Genomic DNA, 18,260 nt, shown 5'->3' with positions numbered 1-18,260 from the left:
TCTTTTATAAAGTTGGCATTTTCCTGCCCTAGTCATTTGGTGCCTGCTGCCTGTCTATGGGTCACATGACTGAGTGTAGTTGACGATTGAGCTTTGTGTATTCCTCCTAGATAGCCACACACACTAGGGAGCTTAGGTGTGTCTGGATAGGCCATCACTCACAGGATGGGATGGAAGAGCTGAGCCCAGCAGCACTTACACTTGAATAGGCTGTATCCTGTCTCTACACAAAGAGCTGCATGCCCCCTGTAGTTAGCCTAGGGGAAGGAAGGCAGGGCACCTGTGTATTTAAAAGACCTCTAGAAGCTTCTGTCCACTTCAAAGACACAACTGGATATAAATACTAGACCTTAGACATCAACTCTTCAATACACTTCTGGACCTGTGGATAATCTGCCAGAAAGAAGTATTACTATGCTGCTGAAATGACTCCTTGTTTTTTTTTGTTGCAGCTGTACCATCTGCACCATCTCACCGGAGGGGGGCAGGACTACATCCCCCAGTGATCCTTGCAGCTGGGAGCCACCACCGATGCTGGGAACACGCCAGGAGGCGTTTAGGAGCATGTCAGGGCTCACGCAGCGCGGGACGCTTGTTTTCTTTGTTGCCACTGCACCATCTCGCTGAAGGGGGGCAGGACTACATCCCCCAGAGTTCCAAGCGGCTGGGAGCCGCGACTAATGCCGGGAATGCGTGAGGAGGCACTTATAAGCTCGTCAGGGCTCCTGCAGCGAGGGACTCACCAGGGCGAAGGGCAGGCCAAAGGCGGGCCCGTCCTTGCCCTTCATTGCCAGGAAGAGACAGGGCAGGGCTACCCCCTTTGATGCATGAGCAAGGCATCAAAACTGTGAATTCATTATCGATCCGTTTGCCATTCAACTAGTACGTTCTGGTACTTGGTCCCGGTCCTTGAGCTGCCCTGGGTTGATTGGTATCTAGTATCTGTTCCAATCATGGCATCCACGGTTTCTGTCCCACATCTCTGTCTTGTATTTGAACCCGTACAGGGTTGACTCCTCACTAAGTGGGCGCAGCAGTAATCAAGCGATTGTTAGTACCAATTGTTTCTGCTGGGCATCGCTGGTGCCATCCCTTTGCTTGTATAGCAGTTGTTAATTTCGGTGGGGACAGTTGCGGGGATGCGAGTTTAGCAGCGTTCTAGCCCTATTTCAATCAAGGTTCTACGTATCACAATGGGGAAAAGGAAATCCATGGATTTTGAAAGTGGGGATGGAGGGGTTCAACTGAAATCTAACAAAACTAAGTGAGTTTGTCAGTCTGCAGGTGGAAATTGTGTCCTTGATCACATAGACGATTTCCTCGTCGACTGCGAGGATATTTTAGTGTCACCTGATGACTTACCCTTGACCTCTTGCTCTCTTCGCACACTTATTCTTTCTAGTAGCTCAAAGTCCAGCCAGCCCAAACGCATTCCAACGATGTTTAGGCAGCCAAAATACATAACGCAAAAAACTGTTCCCCTAATTATACAATAGTGTCCCAAATTCCAACTACCAACGCCGAAGAGGAGGAGGTATGTTTTCCTGCCCTCCCCAATAGGGTTACAGACAATGTCACAGTTGATATAAACCTAGCTACTGACCTCAACCCTTTCCAACAGGTTTCTCCCACTTCAACATATGTCCGAGACACTAGTGGCAGAGGGGACAGGTGAGTTTTCCAACTTAGTTGGTGAGAGGCAGAAATTGGGAGCCGACCCAGGCCCCCCAGGCCCCTCAGTACCACACATGAGTGAGTATGCCACTAATGATCAGGTCTTGAAGAGTCAGGATACCTTGAAGATTTTAGTTGACTTGAGGACTGAGGTAGATTCTCTAAAAAGAGCAGTACAAGATCTAACGGAGCAAATTAAATCCCTGAAAAGCACCCCCAATGATTTGGGGTGTGTCCCCCAGGCACTGGCTAAGAGCCGCGTGTGCGGTTTTTGACTTATTTAGTGGAAATAGTTCATCACAAGTTGAGTTGTTTTTGAAATAAAGCTTTTATTGTTTTCTATTCGTTCATAGAAAAACAATTGGCAGTTTTAATCCATAGTTGACGATATCTCCATTGTGATTTACAATTACGTGATCATTCCCATAATCGTTCCCAATGCATTTCGGCAGAACTTGCCTTCATCAGGGGAGATCTATAAACAATTATACACATCATGAATTTACGATATTTATACTGAGCGAGGATACAATACAATGTACATGGTTGAGACGTTGGTGAAAAACGAGTTGCTAAGAGAGCATCGGGTGACGATCAAATCATAAAAAGGAGAGAAGGTAATGGTGAAAACTAAGTGATTGATGGAAGGTATAGTACCGGTGAAAAAACATAAACGAATAAGTAAGTGCCCGTGGGTGGACGGTAAAAAATAATAAAGTGTGACTGGCGTTTTATAATGCTAACGAATAACGGGTTATGCAGGGTGCCTTCGTTGTTTGTAGAAGGTTATAGCGAAATTACGGGTTGTGCCGGTAATGGTCGTAGAGTATCAAACGACTAAAATGAAGCTGTTAGTGTTAACCTGCGGCAACAATGTTACTAAGCATGCAGGGGTGCTTTTCAATGTTTTCATTTACACTCCATCTCGGAGAGTGATACCCCGTGAGCACGGTACAACTTTGAAAACTTTGGGAAACTTCAGGGAGTGCGCGTACTACCCTCTTCTTTGCAAATTAAATCCCTAACACACAAAGGTGCCCTTGAAGCCCATCCAACCAAGCAGCCGCCTGCAAAATCTCTGACCCTTACTAACAACCTTGACAGTACAACTGCCCCATCTTGAGTATTTGCTGAGAATTCCACCTGCAAGAAATCCTCTGGTCCCATTCTTAGGCATACTATATCATACGTTAACACAGTTTGCTGTCGTACATCAGGCCTGTTATCAGCCAGTAACCCACCACTCCTTCCCCCCACTGACAAAAGTTTCCAATGAGATCTAAATGGTAGGCGAGATAAACCCCGAGGACCCACCAACAGCATGTATATGGCCAACGTCCCCAGGTTGTTAACACCTGCGAGATACGAAAACGAAGACTCTCCACTTAACAAATAAATACATTGGATTTGCCATGTGAGGGGATGTCATTCAGTGATCAGAGAGGATATTCTGGGGGCAAAAAGGATTAACAGAGTCAACTCCCAGACGGACTGTATAGCGCTGCACCTAGTTGATGTGAACCTGGCCCATAATTTAATTGCACTGGAAGCCAGGACACATCCACCAACCTATACTGGTGTACAGTTGAAATATAACCCACTTACGCACCCATTGTTGTTAGCTACCCTTCGCTTGGTACCTCAGCAGGGCCCTGGTTCGCTCCTTGATACAAATGATTGACTTGCACACCAAACTTCTCCAACAGGCCCCATAATGTATCATCTAACTCAAACATTTACTTAGAAGAGACTAGCCACCATGATGCTCCAACCCTATCACCAGCCTTGTTCCCTCAACCTATGGCCAATGAATGGCGCTCGACCGCCACGAACAGCTATAAAGAGGGGGGTATTCCTTTAGCACCACAGGATAGGACCTCTTGTTGAGGACCAGGGAGAAGGTGAAAATCCCGTCCCTATAGAAGATCTAGTCCACTTGACAAAACTCACTTTATTATCATGGAATATGGCCAGGTGAAGTTGAAAGTCACTCTTGCTCACTGGATCCAATACGTAGTAAAATATGACATTTGTATCCTACAAGAAACGGGGTCTCCAACCCCCACTTTTATTCCTGGGTACATTACTTTTCACCGCCCTGCGATCATCAATAAGTTTGGCCGCCCAGCGGGGGGTTTATTAATCCTAATAAAAATCGAGCTTCACTATTATGTTCAAGAGCTTAAGACCAACAGTCCAGATATTTTAGCAGTTCAGATCAGGGGGAAGGCGGGCCAGGGTGGACCTTTTTAATGTCTATGCCAGAGGGACCAAAGCGGGAACCACATTGTCCACTTTTCAGGAGTTGGAGAGTGTTCTGGATGCTACAGATACCCAGTCACTTTTAATAATCATGGCAAAATGGGGGTATTAATTCACACAGGAGTAGCAGCGCCTGCTAAATAACGTACTGTTGCTAAATACATTTAGTTATTGCTGTGAAACAGGTGAGGGAAAAAACCCTAAAACCCTTCAAGATGGGACCCAAAGTAAATAATGTCATAATGTCAATTCCTGTGCACACGCTCCTGTGTAGTTAGAAAGGCCTCCGGTTCAGAATGCGTTGCTGGCAATGTTGAAGAGGACAGTGTACTCGCTTCAGATTTCATGGCTCACATCGACCTTCTTGATAAGTATCTCACACACATCGACATAAGATCGGTTTCATAGATGCAAATTTTGGATATTGAAGGGATAACTTTTAACGATTGACAAAACAGAATTATTTGGAGTTGCGATACTTGAATTTAGAATGACCAGCCTGTTCGGAATTATAACTGGTTAATAGGCATTGAATTCCTTTTCCATAATTTATACAGCCTTGAAGAAGTCACGGGTTAACACCCTAATGACGAAACACGTGTTGACCGGACCTTGTGGTGTTCTCTTGAATAAAGATTAGAAAATAAGCCAAGAGACAATACACTGGAGTGTGTGCACAGGAATTGACATTACCTTTAATAGTCGTAATTGACTTCAACGTCACCTTCGAACCACTAGGGCAGGAGGATTTATGTCAAAGCGGGGAGGAGGAGGAGGAGTTGTGGCACATTCCCCCTTTAGACCTTCCCCCATCAAAAAATGGTCCCAAACGGCTATGAAACTCAATGCCATAACCCTTGAATTTGACCTGAGGGCTACAAATGGTCGTACTAATTCAGACAAGTGAGAAGCAAACACCTTTAACCGGACCACCAACATGAGCCGTATAGACTACTACTTTGCTGGAGCTGAGATTGTTGCCCAATGTAATTGACCTGGTTGTAGGGACTACTACAGACATCGACCAATATCCCCTTGAGGTGATTTTAATTTCACCTTGGGCCAGACCCTTACATTTTCCAAATACTACTCTTGCTACCAGGGTGGTTTGCCTCACCAACAATAACAGGCATCTCAAATGGGCATGTGTAGCTATGGACCTGGAGAAGCAAGACTTAATTAACACCAATTTGGAGGCTAGTATCAGGCAGATGCTTAGTCTGCTAGAACCTTTGGGGAATTTGGCTCAGATTTCTGACTGTCACACCAATTTTTTTTTAACCAGTTGGCCTCTTATTTTAAAATACTACGACATACTCAGGGTGGGACTAAAAACTCAAATCAACAGTTTGCCTGGTTCACTCGAGAATGCAGGAACCTTAGATCTAAATTGGCTTCTGCAATTCGAACAAACAATGTGGCTCTAGTAAGGGAAAATAGGAGAACTTATAAGAAAGCGATAATTAAGGCTAAAAAAGAATGGCAAATAGAGCGCTGGTCGTTTATTAGTGATGCTTGCACCACAAACAACAAACAACGATTTTGGCTCCTAGTAACAAGGGGAGATGGGGAAAAACCCCAGCCACCCAACAATAACATTACCATCGAGGCTTGGCACCTTCATTTTTCCTCACTATACACTGGAGAGCTCGATCACGTCAATGAAGCCTCTAGAGGTGATCATAATAGTCCCCAGATTGATGAGTTTTTCACCATAGCCAAAATAGGAACCAGTATCAATGCAATTGTTAGATCCAAAGCCCCCGGGCCGGACGCCATCCCTGGCGATGTATTTCTCAGGAACGTTGATAAGTGGTTGTTGTATATTCAGGCTTTGGCCAATGGAATTGCCGCTGGCTCCCCAATCCCGTCTTCTTGGAGAGGAGCTGAGGTAATTCCATTTTACAAGAAGGCGATCGCTCACTGCCCCCGCATTACAGCCCCATCAGCATGATCGACAGTGCTCAAAAGGTCTTTATCCGAGCACTACTTATGAAAATCCAAATTTGAATGAGTGACAATAATATTCTGTCCCGCTGTCAAGCAGGGTTTAGACAGACAGTTAGCACTGTCGATCAGGTTTTCGCTTCCTATTACTAGCTTCAAAGACTGTGACCATCTGCCAGGGCAGCCTATATGAAGCTTTCATTGATTTACGGTCTGCATTCGACCTCATTCCTAGGCACAACCTCTGGCGTGTCTTGAATGAAATGGGTATCCTTTGTGAGATATTAGCGTTGGTTGTTCGCCTTCGCGAGAACAACTATGCAAGTGTTTACTGGGGTAACCAAGGCCAACGAACCGACCCGATTAGGGTGGACAGGGTGCATAATGGCCCCCACTCTTTTCTCACTTTTTATCAATGGAGTTATTCAGTACCTTGCTGAGAGCCCAGCTGGCGCGCCAACTCTGGGGGGGGGGGGGATAAGGTGACAACTCTACTCTTTGCTGATGACACTCTGTTAGTTTCCAAGACCCTGAGTGGCCTGCAATCCCTTTTAATATGCTTTGAGTCCTTCTGCACAATGAGAGGCCTTGAGATCAACACCTCAAAGACCAAACTCTTAATGCTAAATCCTCACAGATCTTTTAAGGGAAAGTTGTTTCTAGATGGGAAACCACTTGAGAGAGTAAGCACCTTCGATTATTTGGGTGTCACTCTCTCTGACGACCTGTCTTGGAAGCACCATGTCAAGAGGCGGAACCTCCAGCTTAGGCGCATTACAGGTCTCTGATCAAAGAGCACAAGATCTCATCGAGCAAGCCAATAGCTGCCCCCCTTTGTATTTATGATCACAAAGCAGTGGGTGCAACTTTACATGGGGAGGAATGATGGGGGTTTGAAAAACAGGATGTGCTACTTGGGCCCGAAAATAACTTTTTAAGATTACTTTGTTCACTCCCCAGAGTACTCCACTGCACCCATTGAGATTAGATATGGGTAGATCCTCGATTGTAGAAAAAGCACAGTTAAGCCCTCTTTTAGTTACACCTAAAAACCACCCCTGAGTTACACCAATCCGCTGCTGCCCTGGACGAGATCTATGAGCTTGACCGCCGCAAGAAAATTGACTGGCTGACCAAGGTGAAGTCTCTAATGATCACTCTAGGGATAGAAGGTGCTTGGGATATTAAAAATCCAGATTCTTTACCCAGCAAAGCATTGATCAAGAAATTTTACTGGGACTGGGTGGCGCAGTCCTCCATTTCCTATCCACCCTGGGGTAGTCTGACACCTGAATTTATGGAGTTTAAACTGGAAGGTGCCTCTGAGCAATATTTGGAGGCTATCACAAATCCTCAGGATAGGAAACTTCACATGCAATTTGGTTCCGGTCCTGTAAATACTTTTACTGCCTCCTGGTGCCAGCCTTCTCCCGCATCCCAGCTTAGTCCTGGCTGTGTTCTCGCAGCCGAGTCTATTAGCCACATCCTTTTTGCATGCCCTAGGTATCACCTTTTGAGATCCAGGTGGATAGCTCCTGTATGCAGACGGTTTGGTATCTGTAGCCACAGTGATGCTTTACGCATCCTAAAATCCAACTGTAGCATGTTAATTGTTTGTGCTGTTGCCAAATTCCTGGGCAAAATGTGGATCAGTAGGAGGTACGCAATGACCTTGTAGTTGATGCAATTTCTTTTAACTCAATTTAAAAAAAATGTTTTTTAAGTAGGTAACTACTTCTAGTCTAGAAGAGAGCCAATCCTAGAACTGTATCCGCATGGCGGGTCATGCTGTTTAGTCTTCATGGCCTTGACTTATGCTGACATACTGGCACATGCATCAACAAAGACTTTAGCGATTCCTCAATTGCGATTTTTAAGGAATCGCAATTAAGGAATTGCAAAAGCCTATGCATGTAGGAATCGCTATAAAAATAGCGATGCCTACAAATTCCTTATTTGCGACTCGCAAATTGCGAGTCGCAATTAAGGAATGCCGTCCCATTCATTCCTATGGGCCTCCAGGCCCATAGGAATGAATTGGAGATTGCAAGAGCAATTTGCGAGCACCAGTAGGTACTCGCAAATAGCTCATGCAATTTCAAGGGTGCAAGGGTGTCAAAATTACACCCTTTTGCACCCCTGAAATTGATCTGTGCACATATGTTGGACACACACATGCTCTAAGGGCATGTGTGTGCGCAACATGAAACTTTGAAAAATGCACAAAAGTGCATTTTTCAAAGTTTTTGCAAATTACCATGAAGTTCAACTTCATGGTAATATGCTCCCCCTATTAGCGAAATCGCTAATTTTTTCACTTTCATGCATTGCATTTAAGGAATCTCAATTTGGGATTCCTTAAATGCAATCGCAATTTAAGGAATCGCAGTTTAGAGATTCCTTAAATTGCGATTTTTGCATTTGGGATGATGCATCCCAAATGCAAAAATACCGGTCGCAAAGGGGCAGATTCTGAGAATCTGCCCGTTTGCGACCGGTTTTTACATTGATGCATGTGCCTGATAGTTCTTAATCACCCTTCTAGCTGTCTTTTTAATTGTTTTATCATGTTTTACTAATTTTGTATAAGTCGGTCTGTGATGAACTGGACTTTTTGCCATTGGTATCTAACTTCGTCTTCTATGCACTACAGGCACTGGCCCTTTTTGAGGTTCTTGTATTATCATTAGGGATTACTAGATATGATGGATCTCAATAGTCTCAGTCACCAGTTCTAGTATGCTGATTATAACTCTTCCGTACTGTATGCCCTTGCACTTTTGTGGTTTTTATTCGATGCCTATGTCTATTATGAAGTTTGGACTAATACATCATGTAGTTGCAGATTGTTACTGAATCTTGCATGTTTTATCCTGTTTCCCATGTACTGTATGCATATGGCACCCTAATGGCAGCAATGGCCGAAATAAAGTTATTGACTGACTGACTGACTGCCACTTTACTAGACTGCTGCTCTGGAGGATGGCTGCCCTGCTGTGCTAATGTGCTGCTTGCTGCCCTCTTGCCTGAATGAGAAGGACTGGACCTGCATCTCTTGAGTCCAGAACCACAGAGTGACTCCAAGGGCTAGTTGGCTAGCCTCCTGATCTGAAGCCTCAGGGACACAACAGGCTTCCAAAAACCTTGCATCCGCAGTTGCACTCTGCCATCTGTTAGCTGGAGTTTATGAGGTTGAAGGGCGTGCCCCTCCCACCCTTGGGCAGAAAGAAAAAAAGAAATAACACCAAGTAGCTAGAAATAAATTGCAATTTCTGCTTGGTCACAAACTGGGGTGAATCTTGATTTTTTTCTGTGGGGAGCGTTCAAAGGAATGTGGTCGAAGGCCCTGCACATTGCGCATATGTTGCCTGAGCGAGGTCTTCCTCACCCTGGAGGCACAAATTAAGCCTGTGATGACAAACTGGGGGGGTGGGGGGCTGATGGCTTTTCATTTCCACATATGAGTTTCCCTTTGAGATATTGTTTACTTGGCCCAGGGTGGGAACAAAGCAGGGCTATTAAACCAGAAGCAGGGCAGGCTGTATGAACAATTGAGGAGTGTTCTGTGAGCCTAACCTGCCAAGTGGTGGCACCCCACACCTGGGCCCTTAAGAGTGGGTTTAAGGTGCTTTGCCATCCTCTGTGGATCCAGTGGAACATATGCAGCTCCTCTGCTGATCGAAGCAAACCCAAGCAAAACTGCATCCTAGGCGCAGGCCCTCTTATCTCTCGGTGGCGGCAGCCTAGACGATGATGCCACACTCCGCATTGCGGTTCGCAGCGCCTCGGATCTGACACATCGTCTTTAATGCATCTTCAACCAAGGACTTTTCATTGTGAGCCCTAGTTGGTGGGATCCTCGACGATGATGCAGGACCTCACACTGCAGCCTCGCAGCATGTCGGAAACAACACATCGCTTCAGCTACGTGACGCATCCTCAACCCAGATCCATGCAACTCTCTGCAAACTAGGATTTAAGGTACTTGGTTCAGCGGGCCTAACTAGGTCCCTGTAGTGGGCCTGCGTTCCATTGTAGTCAACCTGAACTTGTGATTTTCTACCCAAAGTTGGTGCTTTGTATTTTTGGGTGCTATTTTCAGTAATATCTTTAAAACTGCACACCTTCAGTTGTACTGTTTGGATTTATGTAATTTTGTCCTTTTTTTATTGACGAAAATTCTATTGTTCTAACTTTGTGTGGGATCCTTTTTGTGTGGTGTTTTCACTTTATTGCTGTTTGAATTGTTGCATAAATACTTTTCACATAGCGTCTAAATTAAGCCTGATTGCTCTGTACCAAGCTACCAGAGGGTTGAGCACAGGTAAATTTATGGGTGGCTTATACCTCGCCTTGACAAGGATTGTGGTTGCTGCTTGACCAGAGCTTACACCCCAGTCAACCAACAAGCCAGTTTCTTACAGTGACCTGCTCAACTTTTGAATTCTCTGAATTTACTTCTTTGTGCATAGATAGGTTCAGAAAATCATTATTGATTGCAAAAATACTTCCTGCAAATTACAACCTGTATTTTGCAAGCACTAAATAATACACTGGCTCTAAAAATGTTTGGAGGGTGGGCACGAGGAGGAAAAATCCCCATATTTAATAGGGTGTAACAGAATACATTTTCACAGGAGGAAAAAAATATTCCACCTGAGCCCCCAAAAAGTTACATGAAAAAATGAGCACTTGCATTTAGCATTTTCCACGTGGTGAGCTGCCTGTAGTAACAAACATTGCTCATTGTAAAGCACAAGGAAATCTACAACCGGCATAGAATTCATTGGCAAAGTCTATGTTTGTGAATTACTAAACAATTCCCCAAACACTTAAATAACTGGATCACATTTCCTTCCTATTCAACTAACGCTTTGTGAATCAGGACAAAAATAAGGAAAGAAACATGTAGGGGCTTATTCATGAGAGGCTTGAGCTGCTGGAGCGTAGCTTTTCTTGATGCTTCGGCAGCGCAAGCCTCAATCATAGCTATGAGGCAATGGAAAGCCGCTCTGCGCGGCTTTGCATGGCCTCATAGATATGGCAAAGACAAAGCTGTGCAAGTCGCTATTTTGCCTTATTCTGCATTAAGGAGGTGTTCCATGGGCTTTGCGCTGGGTTTTCCCATGGATTTTGACGCTACCTCAGATTTTCTTGATCACGTAAAACTGGGGCAGTGCTAAAACCTTATGCATCTCCAGAGCAGGTGTAACAAGGAGAAATATTTTAATTTCTCCTAGTTTTTTCCTCTTTACGTGTGTGTTGCATTCTCTCAGGATTGTTTTGTGCAGGAAGATGCCCCTTCCTGCACAAAAACAATCCTGCCTGCAACGGAGGCACCCTTGCACCATGTTGCAAGGCTGCCTATGCTGGCACTAGGAAGCTAATTGTGCTCCAGCACAGGGGGAAAGGATAGGAATATGCTGTATTTCATAAATACGGTGCATTCCTGCCCTTTCACATTGGCGTAGGGAAGCGCAGCGAGAAGACTTGTGGCGCTACTCTATGCCAATTCCTCATAAATTAGACCCATAGTTTCCTCCATTTTTTATTGTCCAAGACAAAACAAATTTTTAGCCAAAATTATTTTCGTTTCATATTAAAAAATATTCCACAAACAATGCAAAATATATTTGTATTCATTTTTGAAAAAAGAGGCTATTGATGCATTTGTTTTGTTTTTTAGTGATCATTTTATTATAAATGTAACACGTTTTAAAATATGTTTTCACTATTTTTCCCATTTGCAAACATGTTTATGTATCACGAAGTAGAGGTAAAACTGTTTTTTTAGTTGTCTGTTATGCAACTAGCAAAAACAGAACAAAATACCATCCACTTCATATTTGCACAAGTGAACATTTTTTATAATCTGATCTCGAGAGGTTTCTATTGCAGTGCTATATTAGCTGTTTCAATACCATCACTTCGATGTATTCTGACTGAATGCTGCTCAAAATGCAAACAATCATTATTCAGTTACAGAAACCCCTGTTGCTATTCCTCTCCAGCTTTATAACTCAGTGGCATAGCTGGGGGAAGGAGGGGGGTCAGGGCTGGACTGGTCATTCCGGGCACCGGGCAATCCCCCGGTAGGCTGGATGGGGTGGGGGCCGGTTTCGTGACCGGGGGCCGGTTCTGTTGTTGGGGCCGATTTGACGGTCCACTTCGGCCCCAACAACAGAACTCAGACAGTGTTTACAGCAGCAGTACATTAAGCACATCACAATCAGCCGCCTGGCTGCTGTCTAAGATCCCTGGTGTGAGCTGCGGTGCCGCGCCGATTTCGCATAAATTATTTCATTTTGATTATGGGGCAGTCAGGCCGCCGCGTCGCCACCCCGCCCAGCGGCCCTACTCATTACACTTACACACTACGTCACCACCTGACCTCACCTCCTGTCACCTGACCATGATGATGTTTTGTTGTTGAAGACGCGCAGCGCGCATATGTCACTGCCTCCGCGTCACCGCTGGTTTTTTTTAGGGTGGTGTCTGCAGTGATGCTCATGCGCATTGGGAAGTGCGCGTGACTGAGGCGAGGTCAAGGCAGGCATTCAGAGCAGGACAGCCTGCAAAGAGATCCGCACCCCGGAATTTAATCTCCCCTGTCTGCCGCCCGCAGCGCAGGTGATTGTAGTATTTGTTTGTTTGCAGTGGTCAGGGGCCAGATCTGATTTATGGGTGGTGGGCGGCACAGCACTACTGTGCAGGGCCCGTGCTACAAAGACATTTTTAGCAGGTGGGTCTTAAAGATGGAACTAGGAAAAACGCAGCAATCCGCGGAAATTGAAATGAAATCATCAGGATGGATTTTTTACATGTTTATCGACATCGTGTCTGTTCAAAGTGTAAGCATGTATTCCTCTTCTTTTACTCTACGTGTAACAGGATGCATACACCCATTGTGTCCCAATTAGACTTCAAGGCGCGCACACCTGTTTCTCCCCATGGATGAATGAAATAATTAATTGTAGATGTATAAAGCACACAGAGACGGGCGTCCTCAAGGTAGGGAGCATAGGACAGAAGGAGAATGTCCAACCCATTTAGCATCTAAAAGACATGTTCTGAGGACTTTGTGAAATGAAGTGTGGTTTGCCAGAGTTCTCAATAATAAAGGAAGCATGTTCAGTGACAGCTTGCGCCTTTACTTTCCTGAATATAAAAGTGCCAGTTTGCAAACGCCTATTTCCCTCTGTGATAAGTGACAGTTTGCTCTCTCAGTTCACCCCCTATAAATAGAAAAAACGCACACTCCTTTCTCACTTGAGGGGTTCCGTGAGAGGTTGAAATCCTGGGTTTCTCTCTTTAGTATAAGAAGGCTCGCTCTATCTCGTTTCTCCCTGTAGCACATGACAGGTTGCAAACTCAAGTTTTTCCCTATAAAACTTCATAGCCTGCACTTTGCTACTGTTGTCTTAGTACAGTCGCAAGCTTTCATTGCTCTGCTGTGTGCTACAACGGGTGCTGCTGGTCTCTACTCGCTGTCGCTGACTTGCGCCACCTCCTTGTTGTAATGCATGTCAGCTCGCACTCTCACTCTTGCTCCCTACACGAGGTACTTGCTTGCAGTCTTTTTTTGCTTTCTATAGTATTCGGTGTTGCTCCTATGAGTGCTGGCTTGCACTCTCCTTGCTGCTGGAACAATGTTCAGAGTACGGCTGCTGCTGACCATTAACTGCACCAACTAAAGGTTCACAGAGGACGGAAAAAAACAAGTACTACTGAAAATTCAAGTGTAACACATATGTCAAACCTGTTGAGAGAGGGAGAGGGAAAGCACACAAATATCCTCGATGTGCCATAGATTATGTTATGCACGTGTTTGCCCTATGTCAGGACTTGGTGGAGATCTGAGGAGCAGTTTTTAAAAATGTCAATAACACTCTAGAGTCGGCGGATGATACCATCCTGTTGTTAGATTTGTTTAGGGTCAGAGGAGTCAATCATGGCAAGGGAACATAAAGTTATGGTGTTTGCAGGTGTGGTGATTGCAAGACTGGGCATGGTTAAACACAGTTTAGATATGGATGGACCCCTTAACAGAAATAGGCACTAGTGATACCGTTCATGGACAACTTCAAAGTGGAAGCTGCTATATTGAATGGATCAGCTAATAGACATAACTTGACTAGTATATGGCAACCTTTAAAGACTGGGTGGACAGTGCTCTATATTAAGGTGTCTCTCCCTCTCCCTTTCTCTCTCTCTCTGAGAGGGATATAGAGAGAGTCTCTCTCTCTCTCTCTCTCTCTCTCTCTCTCTCTCTCTCTCTCTCTCTCTCTCTCTCTCTCTCTCTCTTTCTATCCCTCTCTCTCGCTCCCTCACACGCTCTCCATTTATCCCTCTCAATCGTTCTCTCTATACCCATCCCTCTTTTGCTCTCTCACTCTCTCCCTCCTCTATCTCCCTCTCTCCTTCTCTATCCCCCTCTCTCCATCTCTATCCCCATATCTCTCTCGCTCTCTACCCCTTGCTCTCTAGCCTTTTCTCCCTCTCGTCCCTCTCTCTATCGCTCTCTCTCTCTCTAGTCTTTCAATCCCTCTCTCCGTCTTTCTCTCATTCCCCTCCTTCCTCTATCTCTCATTCTCTTCCTCTTTTTCTCCCTCTTCTTCACCCTTTCTCTTCTTCTGTCTACCTCTCTCTCTCCCCCTTCCTTCCCCCCTCTCTTTCCTCCCCACGTAAAAACATAGCCAGACCTATTGCCGCAGTGAGTGCTTGTTTATGTTCCTCCCAGCGTTTCTATACAATATATTTTGTCAATGAATGTATTATGCAGACATCTTCATTTGTTTTTCATGAGTGTTTAGGCCTCTTGGCGGGTCCGCCTGGGGGTTGGGGTAGAGGGGGCAGGGAGCATTATCACTATTCAGAACACGTGTACCCAGAACAACTGATCTTGCACAAACTGCTTAAATTCGAGGAATAATTGTAATCATTATTAAGAGTTACACTGCATGGGTGTGATGTTTCCATAGTTTCTGGCCTCTGTGCCCTAGGTACTATTTATCAGATGCTTATGAGTGACATTTCCCAGTTTCTGGCCTCGGTGCTTAATGTGTGACAACGTGAGTGACAATTTATTGAAAATACAAAAGAGAATATCAGAATGTAGTTTTTATGCTCTAAAGTTATGACGTTGAAACAGTCTTAAAAAAAAAAGCCTAAAATGCATTGCACTTTTTGTTGAAAAGAGAAGAGTGGCCCGAAGAGTGTTGTGATCATCACTGTACAGCCTCTTAAAGAGTCCTGGGCAGCACTGTATGCAATTTCATTTACTATGCTTTAAAAGTTAATTCAATCTAATATGTAATGAAAAATGTGTTGAAAAATGCTTTGTTTTGGCCTTTCTGTCTCCCAAATTTTCTTGGGGGGGGGAGAAGTTCAACCCCCCAAACTCCCCCTAGTAGTGGTTTCTCACTTTGCTTGCTCACTACACACCATGTGAGGGCTTGTCTCACTTTTACTTTGTTCTCTCTGATTCACTATTTGTGTCTATTTTTGGTGCTCTCTGAAAGAATGTCTATGGGTACATATGCCTGGGTGGGTAACCTGGTGCTCTTTAAGGTCATCATCTACTATTTACTGTGCTTTGAAAGTTAATACAATTTGAATATGTAATGAAAAATGTGCTGTAAAATTCACCATTTTGGTCTGTCATTTTTCAAAATTTTCGTGGGGGTGAAACCCCCCCCTCCCCCCCCAAACCCTCTAGTAGCGGTCGGGCTCGCTCGCTGCGCTCGCTCGCTACACACCGGACGGGGGCTGGTCTGGCAAAATGTGCCAGGGCTGCTTTTAGTTCCCAGTCCGGCCCTGAGGGGGGTAGTCCGCCCCGGGCGGCACAGTTTTTGGGGACGGCGACTACCATCATCCTTCCGGGCCCAAGATCAAGTCAGCCGTCGGCTGGCACCCCCTCTCCTCCTCTCTACCCCCAGGAACAAGTCGTCTGTCGACCGCCACCCCCACACCCCAACAAGTCCTCCATTACCACCCCCAGCTCTTACCGGCAAGCTTCCCAGGGTGGCAGTGCGTCTAGCTACGCAACTGTTATAACTGCGTTCGGAAGTAAGGTCATAGCTAAAATGTAGGCCTAGATTGGTGTGGATGGCCGGCTTATTTCAAAGTGCGTCATGAAGGGTGTGGCTGAACAGGTCTCAAGCTGGCCATGGATTCTGGTGCTCTCGGTCGAACTCTTGTTTCTCGGCAGTTTTGCGCCCACTGGCCACAGCTAAGCCACTGATATTGATGTCTTCTGCCTTAATGACATGTGGATGTGGCATAAAAGATGTGGTTTAATGGTGTGAGGGTGGAACTCGAAGCTGGGGAACTGGGTTTGAGTCTCACCAGGGATGATGCTCAGGTTACTGTTGGGCAAATCATGTAATCTCCCCGTGCCTAACAACATGAATGTGTCCGTCTGTAATGCCACAGGTGCTCATGTAAAGCCTCTGATACCTTCGGGTCGAGCTCACGCTATATAAAACGCCCCCCAAAAATGGAGGCGCGCCCACGAGGATGGTAAATGTATCTACCTTCAGTGGAGATGCGGTCAGATGATGTCTGCTTCTTCAGCACCCTTATCTTTGCAGTGACCCTGCACAGGAATGGAGGAGCCAGTGCCAGTAGTGGCAATCCTGCCACCCTGTGTAACAGACAGTGGCATGGTACAGTGGGCTCCAGACTTCTGCAGGTACTGAGGAGGAGGCAGGCGAGGTTAACCTCGAAAAGTGCCCATTTGTCATTACCGCGCTGACCTGACTGAGGGCAGGCAGATGAGCCACTGATGCAAAATCATCACCCTCTCTTTTTCCCACAAAGCATTGGGAAACCGTGGAACGACCGGTCTGTGGATCTCTGTGCCACTGATGTTCCCCTGGATGAAGCACCCCGATAACTAACTGCAGTGATCTAGCAGCAAAGTAGACATTGAGATGCTCAGTGTCTGCCTGTTGGTGCTGCGGTGTTTTTACATATCCTTACCTGACAGGTCATGAAGTGTATGCAAGAGGTAAGTGATTAGACACTTTATAGCATATGACACCACTGACGCCCCCTGGTGAGGCGGAATTGACAAAAGCGGAAGTACTTTGATTCTCTCATTTGCGACCCTGCATATCGACCCGGAAGAGAAGACTGGTGCCATTGAAGTGGCTGCAAAGAAAGCAGAGATGTTGAAGGATTCAGTGCTGAGCCTGGAACAGATGACAAAGAAACTAAAGCATAGTGCATGTCTGTAGATTCTAAGGGCTGGAACTGTATCGGAGAGGGAGGAGATCGCCTCCTTCAACCTACCCGCAACTGACATTGTGTTGAAACTTGATATCAAGATAGAACTGATTGACAACTTTTGGAGGGATCCTCAATGTGTGGCTGTTTTGTGTTCCACATTGGAGGCTGCCTGAATCTCTGCATGACTGGATGCGTTGAGTGCTGCATGGGTAGCTGGATCTTCAGGATGGGATGGTCATGACATGATCTGGAAGGCGCACGCCCCAAAAACCAGGGACGAGCGAGTACTGTGTTGTTCCTTTCTTGTCTCTCTCCTTTACATTTCCTTTCCTTTGGTTCTACAAAGAGCAGGCAGGCTTTATGGTTCCAGTGATTATTTGCTAAATTACGATTGGGACTTTTTAGCTGACTTTGCTGAGATTAGATCTCAACGAGGTTGTTGTTATGTGTCTTGTATTTTACTTCATGTTGGTACCAAATAAAAATATTTCAACCGACTAGTTCATTTAACCTGATTTGTTCTTGGACTGTAATACAACTGTTTACAAAGGCATCAAAGCATATCATTGAGCCACATATACCACCATCATGATTATACAATTAGAAAACAAAATCGGAACTACCAGGACAGTTGAGCAGCAGAGTTGAAATACAAATGTATAGGTTAATCGTCCTTCTTCAATGGCCTTCTTCTAGTTGTAAAGTGTTAAAATAAAACAGAGCTTTTGTCGAGTCATTATTGCTAAAAACTACCTACAAATAGCCGGAAGCATAAATCAACATAAGAGGACCTCCAAAAAGTTGTTATGTTTGACGATTCTAAAATATGCACATGAGAGGAGGAGAGGTGATCTAGACCACACCGCTCATTAGGAGTAGATTCTGACTGAATCAGGAGTACTAGTTAAGCAAAGCAATCTGCACCTCCGACTTTCCCACATTCACAGTTCACCAGAAAAAACAGTCTGGTGAAATATGAATGGGGAAAAGAACTGTCGTCAGGAAAAAACTGGAGCGCAAACACTGAGGGCGTAATTACGATGTTGGGCGGACTTAAGTCTGCCTGACATCGTTACGGTACTGGGACCGACCGACCGACCTCCTGTCAGCGGTCCCGACCAACCAATTTGGATGCGACCGAACAC

Source organism: Triturus cristatus, chromosome 8 (assembly GCF_964204655.1).
Source record: "Triturus cristatus chromosome 8, aTriCri1.1, whole genome shotgun sequence".
Taxonomy (NCBI): Eukaryota; Metazoa; Chordata; class Amphibia; order Caudata; family Salamandridae; genus Triturus; species Triturus cristatus.
Note: the sequence above shows the minus strand (reverse complement) of the source record.